The 20,878-nt window shown below is 47.8% G+C and overlaps 1 protein-coding gene and 1 long non-coding RNA gene across 6 annotated transcripts in view; one reads left to right on the top strand and one right to left on the bottom strand.

Moving 5' to 3' along the window:
* piezo1 (piezo type mechanosensitive ion channel component 1 (Er blood group)) overlaps positions 1–20,878 on the bottom strand; it is a 423,492-nt gene that overhangs the window by 293,926 nt on the left and 108,688 nt on the right. The gene's annotated exons all lie outside the window — the stretch shown is intronic.
* Positions 20,407–20,878, top strand: part of LOC140430505 (uncharacterized) — a 35,186-nt gene continuing 34,714 nt past the window's right edge. For both annotated transcript variants that reach the window (XR_011949440.1, XR_011949441.1), the window contains exon 1: positions 20,407–20,573. This is a non-coding gene — a long non-coding RNA (uncharacterized lncRNA). The remainder of the gene's footprint in view (positions 20,574–20,878) is intronic.

Raw genomic sequence — 20,878 nt, 5'->3', positions numbered from 1 at the left:
CCTCTGCCACCTTAAGTTCCACTGTGTACTAATTAGTGCACTGATTAATGCATTCAAGGTAAACTCTTATCCATGGTATTTTAACATATTTACTAGCGGGTTTAAGGCAAATATTACCAAGAACTATCTGGATTAAGTAAACTCATCATCAGACATTATAAAGGGAATCCAGGATGTGTGTCTGTTCTCGCATTAGAGGATAAATTGTACAAAATATTCCTAATACAAGACACGTATACTACAAAACTGTTTCAAATTTATATGATGTTTGGACTGATTTAATATTTTTTCAAACATAATAGTCTGGTTCTATTCCGGTTGAAACGGGAAGGAAAATAAATACATATGGATATAAACTGGACTACTCTATAAAAATTATCATTTTTATTTAAAAATGGACAAGGTTGACCATGACTAGCCATGACTCATGCCAGAGGAATTTCTAACCATCAGACAAACCATTAGAACCTTGCTACCTCTAAAAGAAATTACACGAATGCCCCTTCCTGGAACTGCACAAAACCTCCTTACAAAGTGGAATTCTGGCCCAGAGATGCGGTTTCTCCAAGAACAAAAGAAATCCTAACTCCCATTAAACACCTCAAGATTCCAGTTCTTGGAAAATTAATCCTTTATCCAGCATCTAGGAGAAGCGGTAGGAGAAATGTTACATGACCTCCCCCAAGCTGCTAGAACTTAAAATATTGCCATGTGGACCTGACTCTAGGCAGTTGCTGTTCGACCTCTGAAGAGAACAGGACTCCAGGCAGTATACTGTGCTGTCTACCATCTTATCATCGAACAGATAGCAGCAGAACGAGCTCTGTCCAAGTACAATCTCCTGGCCCTTATCTACACGGTCAACTCCTGGAACATTGGAACTGGTTCCTTAAAGTCTAATTCAATTCTATGTGCATTCTCCATTCATAGAAGTCTCACTTCTGGAAAGGTGGATCACCCTGCGACGGTCAACCGACCCACACTGGAGATAAAACCCTCCATTAGACTTTTGATTCTGGACTCACGTAAACCCATAGCTTGTATTTTTATCGTGGTCTAGTTCTGTACATTTTTCTTTCCCTAATGCCTCTTTTATTGTGTCATGTGAGAGTACCTTTAAGAAATGGGTGTTTAAGAAATGTACCTTTAAGAAATGGAGCTGCATCTGAAGTTTAAACAAAGAGCTGTACTGTTGATCTCTGCCATCCAAAGACTATCTATGGATCACTTGGTGAACCCAGAATTGTAAAAGGTCTCAGTATTGAATGTAAACCTAATGTGCTCCTCTTTGAAGGTTTGTTAAGTCTTTTGGATGTTAAAAGGACTGCTTACAGGGTTACTTAGTGTTGTAGTCTTTGGGATTGTAGTTGAATTAATGGTTGCTTAGATGTTCACTGTTTGTTTTAAAAAGGTTAACTTGCGTTCATAGAATAAACGTTTTGCTTTAAAAAATACTTTTCCATTTCTGCTGTACCACACCTGTAGAGTGGGCCATGTGCTCCCCATACCACAATCTATTAAAAGTTGTGGGTCAGGTGAACTCCATGATACACTTTGGGGTTCTCTAAACCCTGACCCATAACAATTGTACGGGTGCAAAAAGGGGCAAGTGATGCAAAACCCCTTTCCTGTGTTTTGTGTGTATGAAATGAACCTATCCTTTCATTTGATCTTATCTTGAGTTTGCTATGCGAGTTATTCATAGCAGATTAGAATACTCAAAATTTCAAGGTTGGAGAAAATACATCACCATTTATAAAGGGGGAAATGAAAAACACCTTTCAGTTTACGGACACGTGGTAATAGGGCTGTTTAAATTAACCTCCCCCCTGCCCGAAACAGTCAAGAGGGTATATGATTACAACATTCCATTAGACGAATGCAACTTTGTCACAAAACAAAAGTAGCTTTTTAACATCACCATTGACAGATACAAATAAGCCCTGATTCATTATTCTGCATGTTTATCACATTGTTACGACTCGAGCTTCATTCTAGTACTTCACATTCATCTGCAAAGCAAGAGTCAAAGCTTGAATATGACCTGAAACGTGTGATCTTAAAGATGGGGTGACTGCAGTAACAAACCTCAGGCATTTTCCCACCATATTCCACCCCAGAGGCCAGATGAAGTCCATCAGGTTCTCCTGTCCACTCGGAAGGGATTGATATGGGGCTGGATTCTCCGTTGCGAATGCTCCCCGCTAGTGCTGCTAGCAAGGACGGAGAATTTGGCAGCGCCATTAGCTGGCAGTAGGATTCTCCGCTCCCGCCACTTGTTAATGGGGTATCCCATTGAAGCCCCCCACGCCGCCGGGAAAACCACAGGCGGGTGCATGCTGCTGGCAGGATCGGCGAATCCCACCCATCATGCTGCGGTCTTTTAAATCCCAACTGCACCATAACCCACCTGGTATCAACAGAGCAGGTTCCAAATGAGGCACTTGTTTTACACCCTGCCCAATTTTGCCAGATAAATAAAGCTCAAAAACAATGGTAAGTCCAAAATCTTCACAGATCAGTACAGAAACTATGAGTCTCTGATGAAATCTCACAGGAACAATTCTGCAGAACTTTCTTGACTGCATCTTATGAAGGATATAGTGCAAAACGGTGAACTAAAAAATTGTGGTGGGGAAACTATGTCTTATACAATTTTGTGGAATTTTGAAGATAAGTTTCACCAAGCAGGATCATGACAGCATACATTCTTCTCAATAATCAGGCAATTAAGATGTCAACTCCTTATAACTTCTAAGTACATTTTTGTCATCCGTTCATCTACGAAGATGATGGACTGCGCACTTTTGGATTGGATATCATCTGTTGTGAACATAGAGGCTGATTTGAGAGTAGCAGTACGAAGTCTTACAACACCAGGTTAAAGTCCAACAGGTTTGTTTCGATGTCACTAGCTTTCAGAGCGCTGCTCCTTCCTCAGGTGAGAGTGACAGTCCCTTACTCCGCTGGCATTGGCCCGAGGTTGACTCATGATATTTTCTTTCCAACGGGCTCTCTTTTCCCTCCTCTGGTTATTTATTTTGAGCTCTGTTTTTTCCACGCCCTTTCTGTTTGTGTCAAGTCATTCCAGTCAGCAGTTGATGCCATGCATCAACCCCAATCCCAATCAACTTGAGGCCTCTGTTGTGTTGGGTGTTCTGGATCCGTGGAACACATACAGGCCACCAACACTTAAAATAGTGCAACACTATTTTATTAAGTTAGAAACTGTTGAACATACTTTCACTGTGGGTTAACACGATGTTAGATTAAACTAAAGACCTATGCCTGTCCGAACCAGTCTATGCACTTAGCACATGGTGAGGACCTGTGCTGTAAGCTCTGTCCTTGTAGGAGGCTGCATCCCGAATGAGCGGGAACTCTGATGCCCCCTGTCTTTATAGTGAGTGTGCTCTAACTGGTGATTGGCTGCGGTGTTGTGTGTGTTGATTGGTCTTGCTGTGTGTCCATCAGTGTGTGTGTATCTGCACCATGGTATATTGGTTTATATCATGACAGTCTCACTTACAGATGCCCTTGTATCACAAATGTGTTGAACTGTCTGTCTCATGTTGATAGCAATTTCACCATATGGTAGGTCTTTGGGGAGGCGGCCACATCCATTGGGCGTGCATGACTCAGCCAATGGAATTGCAGCCTAATCAAGAGGGCAAACATGCTGGGGATACCTGCATGCTTGGGCTGCACGGTAGCACAGCGGTTGTCACTGTGGCTTCACAACACCAGGGACCCGGGTTCGATTCCCGGCTTTGGTGGTCACTGTCTTTGCGGAGCCTGCACGTTCTCCCTGTGCCTGCGTGGGTTTCCTCCGGGTGCTCCGGTTTCCTCCGAAAAGTCCCGAAAGACGTGCTTGTTAGGTGAATTGTACATTCTGAATTCTCCCTCAGTCAGTGTACCTGAACAGGCACCAGAATGTGGCAACTAGGGGATTTTCACAGTAACTTCTTTGCAGTGTTAATGTAAGCCTACTTGTGACAATAATTATTATCACTGTCTCTTGGCCATCTGAGGACTTTTTTTTTTCCATTTGAAATCAACCTCCAGAGAAACCATGCTTAATGTCCGACAGGAGCCACCAAATAAAATGCCTATCTTTGTTCCAGAGGCAACGAATTCAACAAGTTACGTGAAAGAAGTTATTGTATCCTGAATAAGTAGATCAAAGTTGCATTCCTTTCCTTCGGTTATTTCAAAAACTTGCACTTGTTCTGTATAGCTTTACTCATGATGGAGCTCTACTTGCACACAAACACTGACAGTCCAATTTCCATTAAACTTAACCGTTGTGTGCTGCACTCCCACATATAAACAACTGAAAAACATTAAAAACATTAATCTCAAAGGCAAACCAGGGTTAGCTCCTATATATAATCCAAACATTCCTCTCCCGTTCAAAAAACGTCATAAAAGGTTTCTCTGATCAATTGTCCTTCTTCCCTCTAAACTATTAAGAAGTTAGAAAATAAAAAGCATTTTAAACTTCAAAATTATTAGGTATTGATGTCACGACACCCTGGGCTGATGCACGGTCAATTCCAGCTTCACTTGACCCGGAGTCACAACACAGGTGGCATTAGATTTTATTTAAAATAGCCATGGTCTCTGGCTGAGCCCAATAAACTACAGTCACCAGGTTTGTAAATTTCAAACACAAGTAACCTTTTATTACATACGGCATTATAATTAACTGGACAGAAAACGTAATCGACTATCTACTGCCCCTTTCCCAACCCGCCTTCGAACTCTCCACACACTAGTGCAAATATTCTATAGTGACTGTCACGTTCGCCAAGTACATATCACCTTTTCTTGTTTGTCTCTCATCCCAGGTGCAGCCAGAGGAAGAGCCCACTTACACCCCCTCTCTCAGCTGGAACAGAGGACCTTGGTTATAATGGGAAGGGGCAGAGTGGAACCACAGGTGATGCTGGAAATGAAATGAAAATGAAAATCGCTTATTGCGACGAGTAGGCTTCAATGAAGTTACTGTGAAAAGCCCTTAGTCGCCACATTCCGGCGCCTGTTCGGGGAGGTTGGTACGGGAATTGAACCGTGCTGCTGGCCTGCCTTGGTCTGCTTCAAAAGCCAGCATATAGCCCAGTGAGCTAAACCAGCCCCTGGAGAAACACCATGCAGGGTCTCTTTAATCCTCTTTAACACTCTGACTTCTCTATCATGCAACACACCCTGTTTAACAAGCGGTAGATGCTTTCAACACTAACATTTTCTTTACGCTTTCCCTCCCACTGCAAACTCATCCTTGCCGATTTCTCTCAATTCAGCTGCTGAGAATGCTGATAGCCGTTCTTGAGCGGAGGAGGAGGAACACAGTGTTCCTGAAGATGCAGCCTCACTTAACCTGACTATGACAAGCACCAGGTCAGATACCGACATAAAGCTAGGTGGTCTGCATGTCATGATTCATCTGGCACAAATGTGTAGAAGCCAATCCCTGAATGGTAGGTATCATAATAGATCTGTAGCATAGGACTCAAGACGTTGATTTTGAGGAACCAGGTTGGCAAAGAACGATCCAATGACACACACTGAGAAATGCTTGGTGCACTGGGTACCTGGCAGAAAGGTGGCACACAATGCCTCAAGAGCATGGAAATGCTAATTATGGGGCAAGTACACAATCATGAGGCAGCTGAATTGATACAGTCCTTTTTACACCGTCATCCAAAGTCAGAATTACATCGACTCTATCTCAGCCAGAATATTTTCAATCTGTCAGCAGCCTCTCCTCTCTTTAGCGAACTCACTTCATCAATCCAGCATCACTTCCTTAAATGTTATCGCTACAAAATTTGAACAGCTTAACAGGGTGGTACGGTGGCACAGTGGTTAGCACTGCTGCCTCACAGCGCCATGGACCCAGATTTGATTCTGGCCTTACTTGACTGTCTGTGTAGGAGTTTGCACATTCCCCCCATGTCTGCGTGCATTTCCTCCGGGTATTCCAGTTCCCTTCCACAGTCCAATGATGTACGGATTCAATAAAATGTCCTCACTGAACATCTAAGTCATTGGAATTTTTGAAAGCTATTAAGACACGGGGGAGTGGGTGATTCCAGAGGCATTTTCCAACTCATTTTTGCAAATAGGACAAGTCAATAAACTAAAAAGAAAACACTGTACTGGATTAACCCACGAGCAAGTAAGTCCTTCAGGAATTTTTGCTCCAGAACACATACCAACGCGTGTAATATAATGGTCATTAATAAATAATTACCCAGAGTATAAAAGTTTGTGTGCGCAATTAAATCTGCTCTGCCTTAGGCAAATTTCAAATGTCAATAGGGACTCGACCTGGACAGGTTTCAAATTGACAAAGTCAGTACAAAGTGAGTTGAAACATAATTCTTTTGTTTGTATCATGTGTTGGAATTCAGTGCAGATTCACTGAGATATGAGCCTCCACGTCAGGCTATCTCTGATGGTGCCAAAATAGGTTTGGGATTGTGCTTACCCAGTTCTTGTGAATAAAGCTCCACAGTACAAAACTAATAAGTGGCTACAGGAGTGGGTGTAAATGCTTATAATGCTGCAGCAATGTTGAAATTTAGGTTAAATAAGTGGATTTCTTACAGAAGTCAAGAAAGATTGGTTAAGTGAAATTATTGCATTTTCTCAATTGCATTACAGATTTCAATGCTCCTCTGGTTATGGGGAGTAAATTAAATGACCCAACCAGCATTGCAATTGTTTTTCTAAATTATTTATTCATGGGATGTTGCTGTCGCTGGGCCAGCATTTATTGCCCATCCCTAACGGAATTTAAGGGTCAATCACATTGCTATGGATCTGGAATCACATGTAGGCCAGACCAGGTAAAGATGACAGGTTTCCGATCTTAAAGGACATTAGTGAACCAAATGGGATTTACGACAATCAACATGGTCATCATTAGAGATTTTTAATCCCAGATTTTTATTGATTCAAATTTCATAATCTGCCCTGGTTTCGAACCCAGGTCCCCAGAGCATAACCCCGAGTCACTGAATTACTAGTCCAGCGACAATACCACTGCGCCTTTGTTCTACTGGCCGTTATTATCCTTACCTGGTCTGGCCTGTACGGGATTCCAGATCCTCAGCAATATGATTGACTCTTAAATTTCCTTAGGGATGGGCAATACATGATGGGTCAGCGCCAGCCAAGTCCCATAGACTGACAGAGGTTTTCTGCAATCACTTGGTACTATCTCAAAATTCATCTTGGCTAATCCAGGTTTGTCTGACAATACACACACACCACTTCAGACCACCCGTGTTTAACATTTACAATGGGCTTCTCTGTTTGCAAACTTGTTCTGGTTTTCAAAGTGATCTCATGACATAATCTGCAATGTCTCCTTGGAGCAGCACAAGAAAAAATGTGCTTCAAAGACTCCGGGTTTAATGGTCACAGCCCGGTTCGTAAACGTAAGAGAAAACTATTTATTGTTTTATTATGAACAATAATGATATGAAAATTAAATCAAGCCGGGACTTCTGTAGCTCAGCTCCTACGGGACCGACTTGTAGGTTAGTGTCCATTACTCCAATTACATGGCCCGCCTCTCATCGGGGAAGCTCATATTCCATAAGCTGACAGGGAGGTTAATTGCCCATGAGGTGGTCCATGTGCTTCTTCATCATTCGGTCTTGTACTTGGACTTAGTACGAGACAGGTCTGGTCTACCGTAATACCGATCCAGGAACCCACCTTCATAAAACCCCCGAACTCTTCGCTGGTACAGGGCGTGTCGTCATCAGTGACCAGCACTTCTGGAATGCTACTTGTACTGAACAAAAGCCAAAACCTCTCGATTATCGCACATGATGTAATGGACGACATCGTGTGGACCTCAAGTCACTTTTAATGAGCAACTACAACGAGCAGAAACATGTTTGAGTTCCCCACAGGGGGATGCTGCCGTCAACATTGAAGTCCGATATTTTGGTCTAAAAAGCCTGTAATTCTTCAGGAAACCTCCAGTGCTGACCTAAGTATAACACAACGTGGCGAACTTTTGACAATAGGGACCTTTCTGAGTACACTCATGAATCTGGGCCACAGTGACAGTCAAAGTGTCGAAGTGCAACGCGGCAATGACTTTTGTCGGCCTTAGGGGGAGAAGGTGGGCGCGTCAGCAGCGGGAGTCGACTCAAACGCATAGGTGTTCGCAATCTGCATGACCGGCCGATGATCAAAAATATATTCATATGCCGCGAGCAACAGGGCCCACCTCTGGATCCTGATGGACACTATTGGCGGAATCGCCTCGTCTTCTTTAAAGAAGCCCAAAGGTTTGTGGTCTCTCAAGACAGTAAAGTGACGTCTGAACATGTACTGGTGGAACGTTTTGACCGTGGAAATCTCAGCCAACCCTTCCTTTTCGATTTGCATGTAGTTTCGCTCCTCCACAGGCAGCATCCTGGATGCAAATGCGATTGGTCGTTCCTTCCCATCGTCCATGAGCTGTGGCAACATGCCAAAAATGCCGTATGGGGAGGTATCAGACCTGACCACCAGTGCTTTATCGGGACTGCAGTGCGTCAGCAGGCCGGATGATGACAATTGTTTCTTTACCTGAGTAAACGCTTCTTCCGGAGGTGCTCTCCACACCCACTCCTGGGGCGCGATTCTCCGACATTGAGGCCAAGTGTTCACGCCGTCGTGTTTCATGACGGCGCGAACAGGGCCTGGGCACAACCTATTCTGGCCCCTACAGGGGGCCAGCACAGCGCTGGAGCGGTTCTCGCCGCGCCATCCTGCGCATGCGCAGTTGGGCCGCGCCACCCTGCGCATGCGCGGGGAGCTTCTTATGCGCGCCGGCCCCGACCCAACATGGGGTCGGTGTTCAGGGGCCGGCTGTGCCAGGAAGTAGGCCCGGAGGGTGGGGGGGGGGGGCGCCAATCGGTGGGCCCCGATCGTGGGCCAGACCACATCGGAGCCCCCGCCCCCGGTGAAGGAGCCCCCCTACCCCCCACAGGTTGCCCCCCCGAGCGTTCCCGCACAGTTCCCGCCGGCAGCGACCAGGGGTGAATGACGCCGGCGGGACTCTGTCGTGTCGGAGAGGCCGCTCGGCCCATCCGGGCCGGAGAATCGGCAGCCCCGCCGATTCCAGCGGCCCACAGCCGGGGCTGCGCCATACTCGCCGGCGCAAATGGTGCCGATTCCCCGCACTTCGGAGAATCACGCGCCGGCGTCGGGGTGTCGTGGCGCGGTTGCGGCGGATCTCCGGCCCGGCGCAGGGCTCAGAGAATCCCGCCCCTGGTGTTTTTTAAGCAGGGTGCGCAGGGGAGTGAACATGGTCATGAGGCCTGAGATGAACTTCACATAATAATTCATGAGCCCCAGAAAGGAACGCAGTTCCGTCGTGTTCCCCGGAGTGGGTGCTTGGTGAATTGCTCGCACCTTCTCTTTCACCGGGTGCAGACCATCTCGGCCTGGAAGACACACTTTTCCCTTGCCAGGTGGACGCCCATCTCCGGAAAGTGGCAGAGGACCTCTTCTAGGTTGCTCAAATGTTCTCACTCCTTGGCTCCCGTGACTAAGACGTTATCCAAGTAAACTGCCACACAGGGCAGCCCCCTCAGAATATTTTCCATGATGCATTCGGTAAAGCCAAGCCCGCTTTGACTTTTCCTCGTTGCAGTGTCGGTTTGTGAATTATTGGGTTCTTACCCCCCCCACACACAAACGCCATGATTAGACGGTCTACGTTTTGGAAAAAGGCCTTGGGGATGAAGATCGGGATGGATCTGAATGGCAAGAGGAACCTTGGCAGTATGTTCATCTTGATCGTCTGCACTCTCCCGACAGGGAGAGTGGGAGTGGGCCGCACCTTTGAAGGTCTTTTCTTACTTCCTCCACCAGACTGGTCAGGTTCCACTTGTGGATCTGTGTCCAGTCTCTGGCAATTTGGATCACCAGGTAACGGAATCTGTTTTCGGCCGTTTTAAACGGGAGCCCCTTCAGCTCTGTCCCTCCCCCTTTTGGGTTCACTGGGAATGTCTCGCTTTTGCCCAGGTTAAGTTTGTAGCCCAAGAAGGTTCCAAACTCTTTCTGTATTTGTACACCAGGGGTTCGACACCAGGGGTTCGATCGCTAGCGCGAACAAGAGTGGGGACAAGGGGCTGCCCTGTCTTTTTCTTCTCTGTAGCCGGAGGTATTCAGAGCTGATGGTGTTAGTTTGGACACTTTGGGAGCGTTGTACAGGAGCCTCACCCAGGCGTTGCACCCCGCTCCTAGCACAAACCGTTCCAGTTTCTCGAGGAGGAAGGTCCATTCGACTCTGTCGATGGCCTTTTCTGCATCCAGGGAGACGATCACCTCTGGTGTTCTCTCCCCCACGGGGGGGGGGGGTCACATACAGGTCATCGATCCGCGGCATCGGATACCTGTCCAATCGGGATGACCCATTCAAGGTCAACTTATAATCACTGCGAAGCTGAACAATTTTGTCCGGCTTCAGTATGGGACTACTGGTGCTGCCTAATCGCCGAATCGCACCAGACTGACAATCCAGAGGCCCTCCAGTCAGTCGATCTCCCCCTTGACCTTTGCCAGCAGTATGTAGGGGGCCAGCCAGGCCCAAAAATATTGGGATTGTGCCTCAGGGTCCACTTGAACTTTGGCCATGTCACCCTTGATCACCCCCAAACTGGTTTGAAAGACTTTGGGGTATTTCTCCAACATCTTGCAGAGGCCTCCGGAGCCCATCTGAAAAATCCGCTGCCAATCCAGGCGGAGACATTGCATCAAGTCTCAGCCTAATAAGTTCAGCCCGGATTGTTGCCCGTAGGTTACCGGGGTCATAGTCGTCCCCGCCATCACGAGTGCCTCCCTTGTATAGGTCACCAGTCTCGCTTCGGTATCCCATGAGCGCAACAAATGTACCCCTGATCTAATTCGCTCATACGTTTATTTCCTGCCGACAGAGACTGCGGCTCCCGTGTCCAATTCCATCGCCGGGGATGACCATTTACTTGAACGGTGATCCGAATGGGAGCAATTCTGGGTGTTGCAATGCAGTTCAATTGCGAGCATTCTTCGTTGTCAGGTTGGTCCAAACGAAACAACCGGGCTCTAGGTTGGCGTCTGCCTCAGGCAGGGCAGCCTGCCTGCTGGCTGTACTTCGGTTTTCGCTCCCCTCGGTTTCTCCATAACCAGGGCCGCCCTCAACCAATTGGGGAGAGATATCTTGCCGCGGTCCCAGACCATCAGACCTGGCTTGAGTAGTGTTCGGCCCAGGGCGGTGTAGTGGGGATCCCGGCCCTGGGGGTTTCTGCACGTCGGGGTGGTGCTCATCCCACGCTGTTCACTTACATCCCAGTAATACCCTGGAGCTCCTGGACTCCCTTCTCCACACCCTTCCTTGAAAGTCAGATTTCCACAACTTATTTCAGGTCCAACAATGATTCAGCCAGTAACTTCCTCTGGGTTGCCATGATATTCAAGCGGCCTCGGAGCATCTTGGGAAGGAACGGGCCATAATCACGAAACTCAGTAAGTTTCCATAAGTGTGTCAGGAACTTGGTTATGGATTCCCCTGGGATTCTCTCAGCAGTATTAAAACAGTATCGTTGTATCATGGCCAATGGCTTAGGGTCATAATGGTCAATGCCACCAACATGACCAGCTCCTCGCATGACTTGGAGTTGGGGGTTGCGAGGTATGTCAGGCTTTTTATTAAGCTAAAGATGGGGCCCCACAGGTGGTCAAAAGTATCACTGACTGTCGCTCATCTCCCACTTTAGCGCTAGCCTTAAAGGTATAGCTGGGCAGCACGGTAGCATAGTGGTTAGTACTGTGGCTTCACAGCCACTTGTTCGATTCCCTGCTGGGTCACTGCCTGTGCGGAGTCTGCACGTTCTCCCTGTGTCTGTGTGGGTTTCCTCCCACAGTCCAATGACGTGCAGGTTAGGTGGATTGGCTATGATAAATTACCCTTAGTGTCCAAAAAGGTTTTTCATAGATTATCATAGAATTTACAGTGCAGAAGGAGGCCATTCGGCCCATCGAGTCTGCACCGGCTCTTGGAAAGAGCACCCCACCCAAGGTCAACACCTCCACCCCATCCCCACAACCTAGTAACCCCACCCAACACTAAGGGCAATTTTGGACTTTAAGGGCAATTTACCATGGCCAATCCACCTAACCTGCACATCTTTGGACTGTGGGAGGAAACCGGAGCACCCGGAGGAAACCCACGCACACACGGGGAGCATGTGCAGCATCCGCACAGACAGTGACCCAAGCCGGAATCGAACATGAGACCCTGGAGCTGCGAAGCAATTGTGCTATCCACAATGCTACCGTGCTGCCCTAGGTTAGGAGGGGTTATTGAGTTAAGGGGATAGGGTTGACGTGAGGGCTTAAGTGGGTCGGTGCAGACTAGATGGGCCGAATGGCTTCCTTCTGCACTGTATGTTCTATGTTCATACACGTCCAAGCCTCCACGCCGGCGTCAAACACATCAAGTCTGCCAAAGAGCGGCATTTGTAAATGGCGTAAACCTGAACCCAGTAGCACAAGAGGAGATGTCCGTGCCTTCAATACGTCGCCGTGCCAACCGCAGCTCCACTTCTACCCCCGTCGCCAATTTAATGGTCACAGAGGAGTTTGGTTCATAAACATAGGAGAAAACTATTTATTGTTTTAAGCAACTATATACACATAACATTCAGGTCCCAACTCTGCTCCTAGCGGGACCAGCTTTTATGTTAGAGTCCATGACTCCAATGATATGGGCCCCGCCTCTCATCAGGGAAGCTCGTATTCCACGAGGCCCACAGGGAGGCTAATCGGCCCATCCCCGTAGGTCATGTGGGTTATAACACCGGGAAACACCAAAATTAAAACTCTTCCCTCCATGTCATATTCTCTCTGCACCAAGCAACATTCTTCCATCTTTTAGCAAAGAGACTGCGCCATATAAAATCATCAGTTGTTGTCCAAATGATTGAAACCTATCGTAAATGTTCGGAGTGCAAGCAAGCAATTCTGGAAAATTCAACAAAATCAGATACCTTCAGAACACGTATTTGTCCTATGCAGCAGCTAATGCGGAACGGAGGGCTTTTAGCGCGTGGAAGCTTCCAGAATGCACATTGCCCCTGTCGTCACGAATGTCAAGTCAGTCACTGTCCCAGTATCCAATCCTTACTTTATTCTGACTTAAATGTGTTCAAGTTTGCAACTTGTTCAACTAGCTTCATGAGGACTTCAAGTATTGCTTCTGTTTCAGTCTTCCTTTCCTATGGAAATAGGATATTCTTCACCAGCGAATTATTTAGATTGCAGCAATCTAAACGTCGACAACCACCATCGATAAAACATGCCATTTATATTTATAGTTTCCACAATTTTACACGCACAAAATCTTTCCAAACAGGTTTCCAAACATTCTGCGCAGCCCATAATAGATGCCACGCAGCCCTTGGAGCTTCTGAATGTTTGTAGCCTGTGGAGCTCTGACATGAGACTTACTCGGGCATTTTCTTTGATCGTAATAATAGTTACATGTTCCTTTTAGGCTCCCAGGGCTTGTGTAACATTTGATAACAGCAGTAAAAGTCCCGTGCCAAAAATTTAACTTTTAAAAATTAAAATAGAAAAATCCTTTAGTCAAAGTATGAACACCTAGTCAATAGGGACTACATGGTTTCTGGACCGCATAAGCTGGGTAAGACCAGCCACCCTACCTATTTTTTCAATAGATTTCCTGTGTAGAAAAGGCATGTCAGGGGAACCTCGGCAGGTCCACAATTGGCTACGGATCAGAAAATACAGACAGCCAGCAGCTCTTGAAAGGACGTTGCTTGCCCTTAAAAAGGTTGGGTAATTTTTGATGCAAATAAAAATATTTTTACCAGAAGAAAATGCAACAAAAATGATCCCTTTCTACATGATGTTGACTTGGAGGCCGTGCTGCACAAGCCTTCTCAAAGAAAAAGGTCACCACACTCTTAAAACTGGCGTGCAGATACCTCAGAGGCAGGGCTTTTAAGGGAACGGCAGAGGTTACAGGCGGAGTTTAGCTTGCTGACCACAGGGAGGGCGGTGGAGCAGCTGAGAAAGGCGAGGGGTACGATCTATGAACATGGAGAGAAGGCCAGCAGAATGCTTGCACAGCAGCTTAGGAAGAGGGAGACAGATAGGGAGATAGGGAAAGTAAAGGACGGAGATGGGAACCTAGTTGGTGATTCAGTAAGGCTGAATAAGGCGTTTAGGGATTTCTACAGCAGGCTGTACAGGTTGGAACGCCCTATGGGGCCGGAGGGGGTGAGGCATTTCTTGGAGGGGCTGAATTTCCCAAAGGAGGACAAGGAGCGGGTAGAAGGGCTGGGGGCCCCAATCGGGCTGGAGGAGATAGTGGAGGGCTTGAAGTTCATGCAGGCAGGTAAGGCCCCGGGTCCGGACGGGTACCCAGTGGGGTTTTATAAAAGGTTCTCTGGGATATTGGGGCCGGTGTTGTTGAGGATGTTCAATGAGGCAAGGGAAAGAGGGGTGCTGCCCCCGACGATGTCACAGGCAACAATTTCACCGATTCTTAAGCGGGACAAGAACTCGGAGCTGTGTGGGTCCTTCAGGCCGATCTCCCTGTTGAATGTAGATGCCACGTTGCTGGCCAAAACCTTCTCCTCCAGGATCGAGGATTGGATTGGATTGGATTGTATTTGTTTATTGCCACGTGTACCGAGGTACAGTGAAAAGTATTTTTCTGTGAGCAGCTCAACAGATCATTAAATACATGGGAAGAAAAGGGAAGAAAAGAAAATACATAATAGGGCAACACAACATATACAATGTAACTACATAAGCACTGGCATCGGATGAAGCATGCAGGGTGTAGTGTTAATGAGGTCCGTCCATAAGAGGGTCATTTAGGAGACTGGTGACAGCGGGGAAGAAGCTGTTTTTGAGTCTGTTCGTGCGTGTTCTCAGACTTCTGTAACTCCTGCCCGATGGAAGAAGTTGGAAGATTGTGTTCTGGACGTTATTGGGGAGGACCAGACGGGGTTTGTTAAGGGCAGGCAGTTGGTGGCCAATGTAAGAAGGCTGTTAAATGTGATCATGATGTCCCCGGAAGTAGGGAGGTGGAGGTAGTGACCGCAATGAATGCAGAAAAAGCTTTTGATTGGGTAGAATGGGACTATCTGTGGGAGATACTGAGACGGTTCAGATTCGGGCAGAGCTTTATTGACTGGGTCAGGTTACTGTATCAGGCTCCTGTGGCAAGTGTACGGACGAATAGGACAACATCGGACTATTTTAGACTGCACCGGGGTACGAGACAGGGATGCCCCCTCTCCCCACTGTTGTTTGCGCTGGCTATAGAGCCGTTGGCAATTGCTCTGAGAGCCTCGAGGGGCTGGAGAGGACTGAGTCTCACTCTATGCGGATGACCTGCTTCTGTACGTTTCGGACCCAATAGAGGGGATGGAAGAAATCATGAGGACTCTAGGGGAATTTGGCCGGTGTTCAGGGTATAAGCTTAATATGGGAAAGGGTGAGATGTTTGTGGTCCAGGCGAGGGGACAGGAGAGGCGACTGGGAGAGCTGCCGTTTAGGTTAGTAAAGGGAAGCTTTTGGTAACTAGGCATCCAAGTGGCGCGGAAATGGGACCAGCTGCATAAATTGAATCTGGCCCGGCTGGTGGAACAAATGAAGGGCGATTTTCGGAGATGGGACGTGTTTCCATTGTTTCTGGCTGGGAGGGTGCAATTGATGAAGTTGACGGTCCTCCCGAGATTCCTATTTGGATTTCAGTGTCTCCCCATCTTTATTCCGCTGTCTGTTTTTAAGCGAGTCAACAGAGTGATCACGGGCTTCGTCTGGGCGGGCAAGGAAGGGCGAGTAAGGAAGGTGATGCTTGAGCGGAGTCGGGGAGAGGGCGGGCTGGTGCTGCCAAATTTTAGCAACTATTACTGGGCGGCTAATATAGCCATGATCAGGAAGTGGGTGGGGGGAGGGGTCTGCATGGGTGCGTATGGAGGCGGCTTCAAGCAAGGGCACCGGTTTGGGGGCGTTGGTAACTGCGCCTCTGCCGTTCCTGCCGGCATGGTACTCCACCAGTCCAGTGGTGGTGGCAGCCCTGAGAGTTTAGGGCCAGTGGAGGCGGCATGTGGGAGCAGTGGGAGCATCGGTCTAGGCTCCAATCTGTGATAATCACCGGTGTGCCCCGGGGAGTATGGACAGGGGGTTCCGGTTATGGCGGAGAGCGGGGATTGAGACGATTGGGGATATGTTCATAGAGGGGAGCTTTCCGAGTATGAGGGCGTTGGAGGAAAAGTTTGGGTTGGCGAGGGGAAACAAATTCAGGTATCTGCAGGTGTGGGAATTCCTTTGTAAACAGGTGTCAACCTTCCCACTCCTACCGCTAAGGGGGATTCAGGACAGGGTAGTTTCCAGAGGGTGGGTAGGACAAGGGAGCGTCTCAGACATTTATAAGGAGCTTATGGGGTCGGAGGAGACGCAGATCGAGGAGCTGAAGCGCAAGTGGGAGGAGGAGCTGGGAGGTGAGTGAGAGGATGATCTATGGGCAGACGCGTTGAGTAGAGTCAACGCGTCTGCAACATGTGCCAGGCTCAGCCTGATACAATTCACCGGGCTCACATGACAGTGGCCCAGATGAGCAGATTCTTTGGGGTGGAGGACAGGTGCGCAAAATGTGCGGGAGGACCGGCGAACCATGCCCACATGTTTTGGACATGTCCAAAGTTTAAGGGATTTTGGCAGGGGTTTGCGGACGTCATGTCCACGGTGTTAAAAACAAGGGTGGCGCTGAGTCCAGACGTGCCGATTTTCAGGGTGTCAAAAGACCCGGGAATCCAGGGGGAGAAAAAGGCAGATGTTCTGGCCTTTGCTTCCCTGGTAGCCCGGAGACGGATACTATTAGCTTGGAGGGACTCAAAGACCCTGAAGTCGGAGACCTGGCTATCGGACATGGCTAGCTTTCTCTGTTTGGAGAAAATCAAGGGGGGGAGGGGAGGAGGGAGAGAGTAGTAGTTTAGATTAAAGTAGAGGGTCAATAAGGGTAGGACCTGTATGAGAGATAAATGGCTTTTGCACTATGTTTATGGTTTCATGTATATTGTTTATTTTGTTGTTGTCACGATACCAAAAATACCTCAATAAAATGTTGATTAAAAAAAAACTGGCGTGCAGCACCCGTGGACTAAAGCAGCTGACCAAGTAAATGTAGTCGTCTAGACTTTTTGCATTTGAGCGCAAAGAGAGGTATCACACGGAAGACTAATGTAAGCTTATTACCCTTTGTGCACATTTTTATTGAGGATAGCACACAAGTCAGAAACCAACCATGTGAACCGCGGTATTCGTAGGTGAAAGAGTTTCCTTTATTTAAAAAATGAACGCTTTTTTATTGCTGAAAGGATAGTGGGGCAGAAAGATTGCTGGCATCGTCACACCTGAAGGCGGAAAGGTGTGCACTGCCACCATGCTGCATCTACAAAGGCACACATGGAGCTTGTCCACACAATTGGTTGACTGGTCAAGAACCGCGCATCTCACAATAAGTTGCACTACACATTGCGCCTGTTGAGGAGGAGCAATTGGCAGCAGTAACCAAAGGAACAGGAATGAGTTGTTCAGGCTTCTACTTGGGCAGTAGCTCGGTCATCTGGAGCTGGGATTAGAAGCTGCCTTCAGAAAAGATTTCATGCCAACTTTTCAAAATATGTCCAATGCCCTGCGGTGGTGTGGGGGAATGTGTAGCAGTATGCATGCAGCACTGATTTTCACAAATGCAGCAGTTCCTGGAGAAAGTTGCAGCTTCCGGGACACCTGCACGGAATGTCCCAAGGATAAAGGGACTGACAGTGCACGGTTTCTCTGATGAGCTCCATACGTCAGTGAAACTACGGGCTCAACTTACAGAAGTCTTCACCTCAAAAGACGGTGGGCTTCACAGTCAGTGAAATCATGCAGTCTACTCTTATACAGTTCGCTCATTATCTTGTCTACTGTACCCAGCAACTGGACAAAGAAGGAATAGTTAATATTGAACAAAAAGAAAAAACATGGATGTTTGCGATCAAGTTTCACAAGAATTACCGAATTTTAAAAATCCAAGTAGATTTGTGGAGGGGATTTTTAATGCACCCCTTTAGTGTGGTCTGACTCAGCACTGAAAGAAAAATCTGATCAAAATCACGCAAAACGCAGTGCGATTTGTTTCTGTCATGTTTTGTCTCAAAATGTGCCTTCAGTAATACCAGTAGTGTGGCTGGTGCCATTCTACAGTCAGTGTGCCAAGAGGAGCCTAAAGCACATCCCCCATTCCCCACCCCTGCATACCCCACCCCAATTTCCAGAGTCTCAAAATTACTGGAGCCACTTCACCAGCAGCTGGCAGTGGCTTAGTGTTATTGTCTCTGGACTAGTAATCCAGAGACCTAGAGAAATGCTCTGGGTGAAATTCGAATTTAATACAAAGTCTTGAATTAAAGACGAATAGTGGAAGCATGAAACCATTGCCGATGGTCGTAAAAAACCCATCTGGTTCATGAATGTCCTTTAAGGAAGTAAATCTGTCATCCTTACCTAGTCTGGCCTGCATGGAACTCCAGACACATATCAGTATGTTTGGCTATTAAAATGTCCTAGCAAGCCACTCAGTTCATACACATTTAGGGATGGCCAATAAATGCTGGCTCAGCCAGTGAATCCCACATCCCATCAACAAATTTTAAAGAAAGATCAAAATCTACTTCCTTGATACATAACTCTTGTGAGGTGTCCAATCACCAGCTTCAGAGCTTCTATCAAAGGCCCAAATTTCTTCCCTGCAAAATACAGCATTTTGCACTTCAGGCATATGGGGGGGGGGGGGGGGGGGAGGCCATGCTTGAATATTCTTTTTGAGGAAATTTGAGAATGTAGTATGTATGCATATAGACTTTCAGAAGGGGCTTGGTTCAGAGGCCACATGAGAGATTTTGCAAGAATGAAGGCAGGTGGCATTAAAGTGATAACTGCTGCTCGGACTGAGAGATGGTTAAAGTAGAAATAAGTGGGATTTTTAAAAATTCTGCCATTGTCCAATAGTAGGAACAAATCTCAGGGCACTCATCAAATCAGGTCAACTGGAAAGTCAAGCCAAAGATTGTCATGCCGAAGAAGATTGTTGAGTAACACCCTCCCAGGTGGTAAGAAAGAGGAAGTAACCTGGTAGCCACCTTGATAAGTGTGAATTGGGAGGTCATTAAGTTTTCTTTTAAAAAAGGTCCACATTCAGGGGGCCAGATGGGCACCACAACAGCTAGTAGTCAGGGAGATAAACCAGGTCAAACCTTCACTGACCCAAAGTCAGATGGCAATGACTGCTTGCAGACCCTGCCACAAGCACACCCCATGCATACACCCACCCTCAAAACATCACGGGCGGGCTCTGTGATCCTGAGGCTAAGTGTTAACGCCGTCGGAAACACCGTCGCGTTTCTCGACGGCGTCAACACGGCCACAGGATCAGCAATACTGGCCCCTACAGGGGGCCAGCACGGCACTGGAGCGGTTCCCGCCGCTCCAGCTGCTGATCCCGGCGTGAACTGGGCACCGCGGGATCCGCGCACGCGCAGTGGCACCGGCGCCAACACGCACATACGCAGTGGCTTCTTTCATCGCGCTGGTCCCGATGCAACATGGCACAGGACTACAGAGGCCGGCGCGGAAGAAAGGAGGCTGCCAGCCAGAGAGGCCGGCTCACCAATCAGTGGGCCCCGATCGCGGGCCAGGCCACATCGGAGGCCCCCCCCCCCCCCCCGGGAACGGACCCCCACTTCCCCCCAACAGGCCACTTCCCCCCGACCCTTCCACGCCGAGTTCCTGCCGGCTGAGAGCAGGTGTGGACAGCGCCGGCGGCACTCGCCGTTTACGACGGCCGCTCGACCCATCCCGGTCTGAGAATCGGTGGGCCAGCCGTGTAAAGCGGCCCCCGACTGGCGCCACACCAACCACGCCGGCGCCAATGGTGCTGATTCTCCGCTCTGCGGAGAATTGCGTGCCGACATCGGGGTGGGGTGGCGCAATTCGCGCCGGTCATGGGGATTCTCCGTCCCGGCCTCAGGCTGAGAGAATCCCACCCCACACACCCTGCCCAAGTCCCCCATCACCAAGACAAGTGGAGGGACTGTCCTTAGGGACTCCCCTTGGGAGCCACCAAGGATACCATCTAGTTATTGGTCATTCTGACCGACGGTCCAGCACTATGACACAACAGTCCCAGATTACCAATTAAAGAACAAAAATGAATCAGTCACATTGATGGGGAAGAATATAAATGGGAATGGGGAAATATCAAATAAACAACTCCAGCTGTAAGGACCAGCACTGGCCAAAGTCTAAATTCCTTTTCAAATTATCCAACTGAACCGGTCTTCACCACACTCTCAGGCAATGCATTCCAGATCTTAACATCTCGTTGCGTGAATAAGTGTTTCCTCGGCCACTTTTACTACTTTGACCAATTACTTGAAATCTGTGCCTCTCTGCCGGAAGAGGAGCATCGGCAGCAAACAGAAGCTCCGTGTGGTACTGTAAGTAATGCATTGTGAAAGTGCTTGCATCGTACTTTTTTTTAAACATTTACATCGTCCCTCATTTTGTTTTGTAACTTTTTTTAAGCTGAATATGGGTAGAAAAAGAGAAAACCTGGAAACCCACAGGATGAATAGGAAAGCAGAACATGATTTGTCTTTTGCCCTGAAGAATTCGGGTGTCGAGTCTGAATATTTTATCCTTGAGCCTCCGTACTGCTTCAGGGCCTGGTTCCTACAATAAATATGCTTCACAAGTCTGACTCGGGTCATTTAAAGGACATCGGAGTTAATAATTGTGCATT

Source organism: Scyliorhinus torazame, chromosome 10 (genome assembly GCF_047496885.1).
Source record: "Scyliorhinus torazame isolate Kashiwa2021f chromosome 10, sScyTor2.1, whole genome shotgun sequence".
NCBI classification, from domain to species: domain Eukaryota; kingdom Metazoa; phylum Chordata; class Chondrichthyes; order Carcharhiniformes; family Scyliorhinidae; genus Scyliorhinus; species Scyliorhinus torazame.
This window is presented reverse-complemented; position numbering and strand designations above follow the sequence as displayed.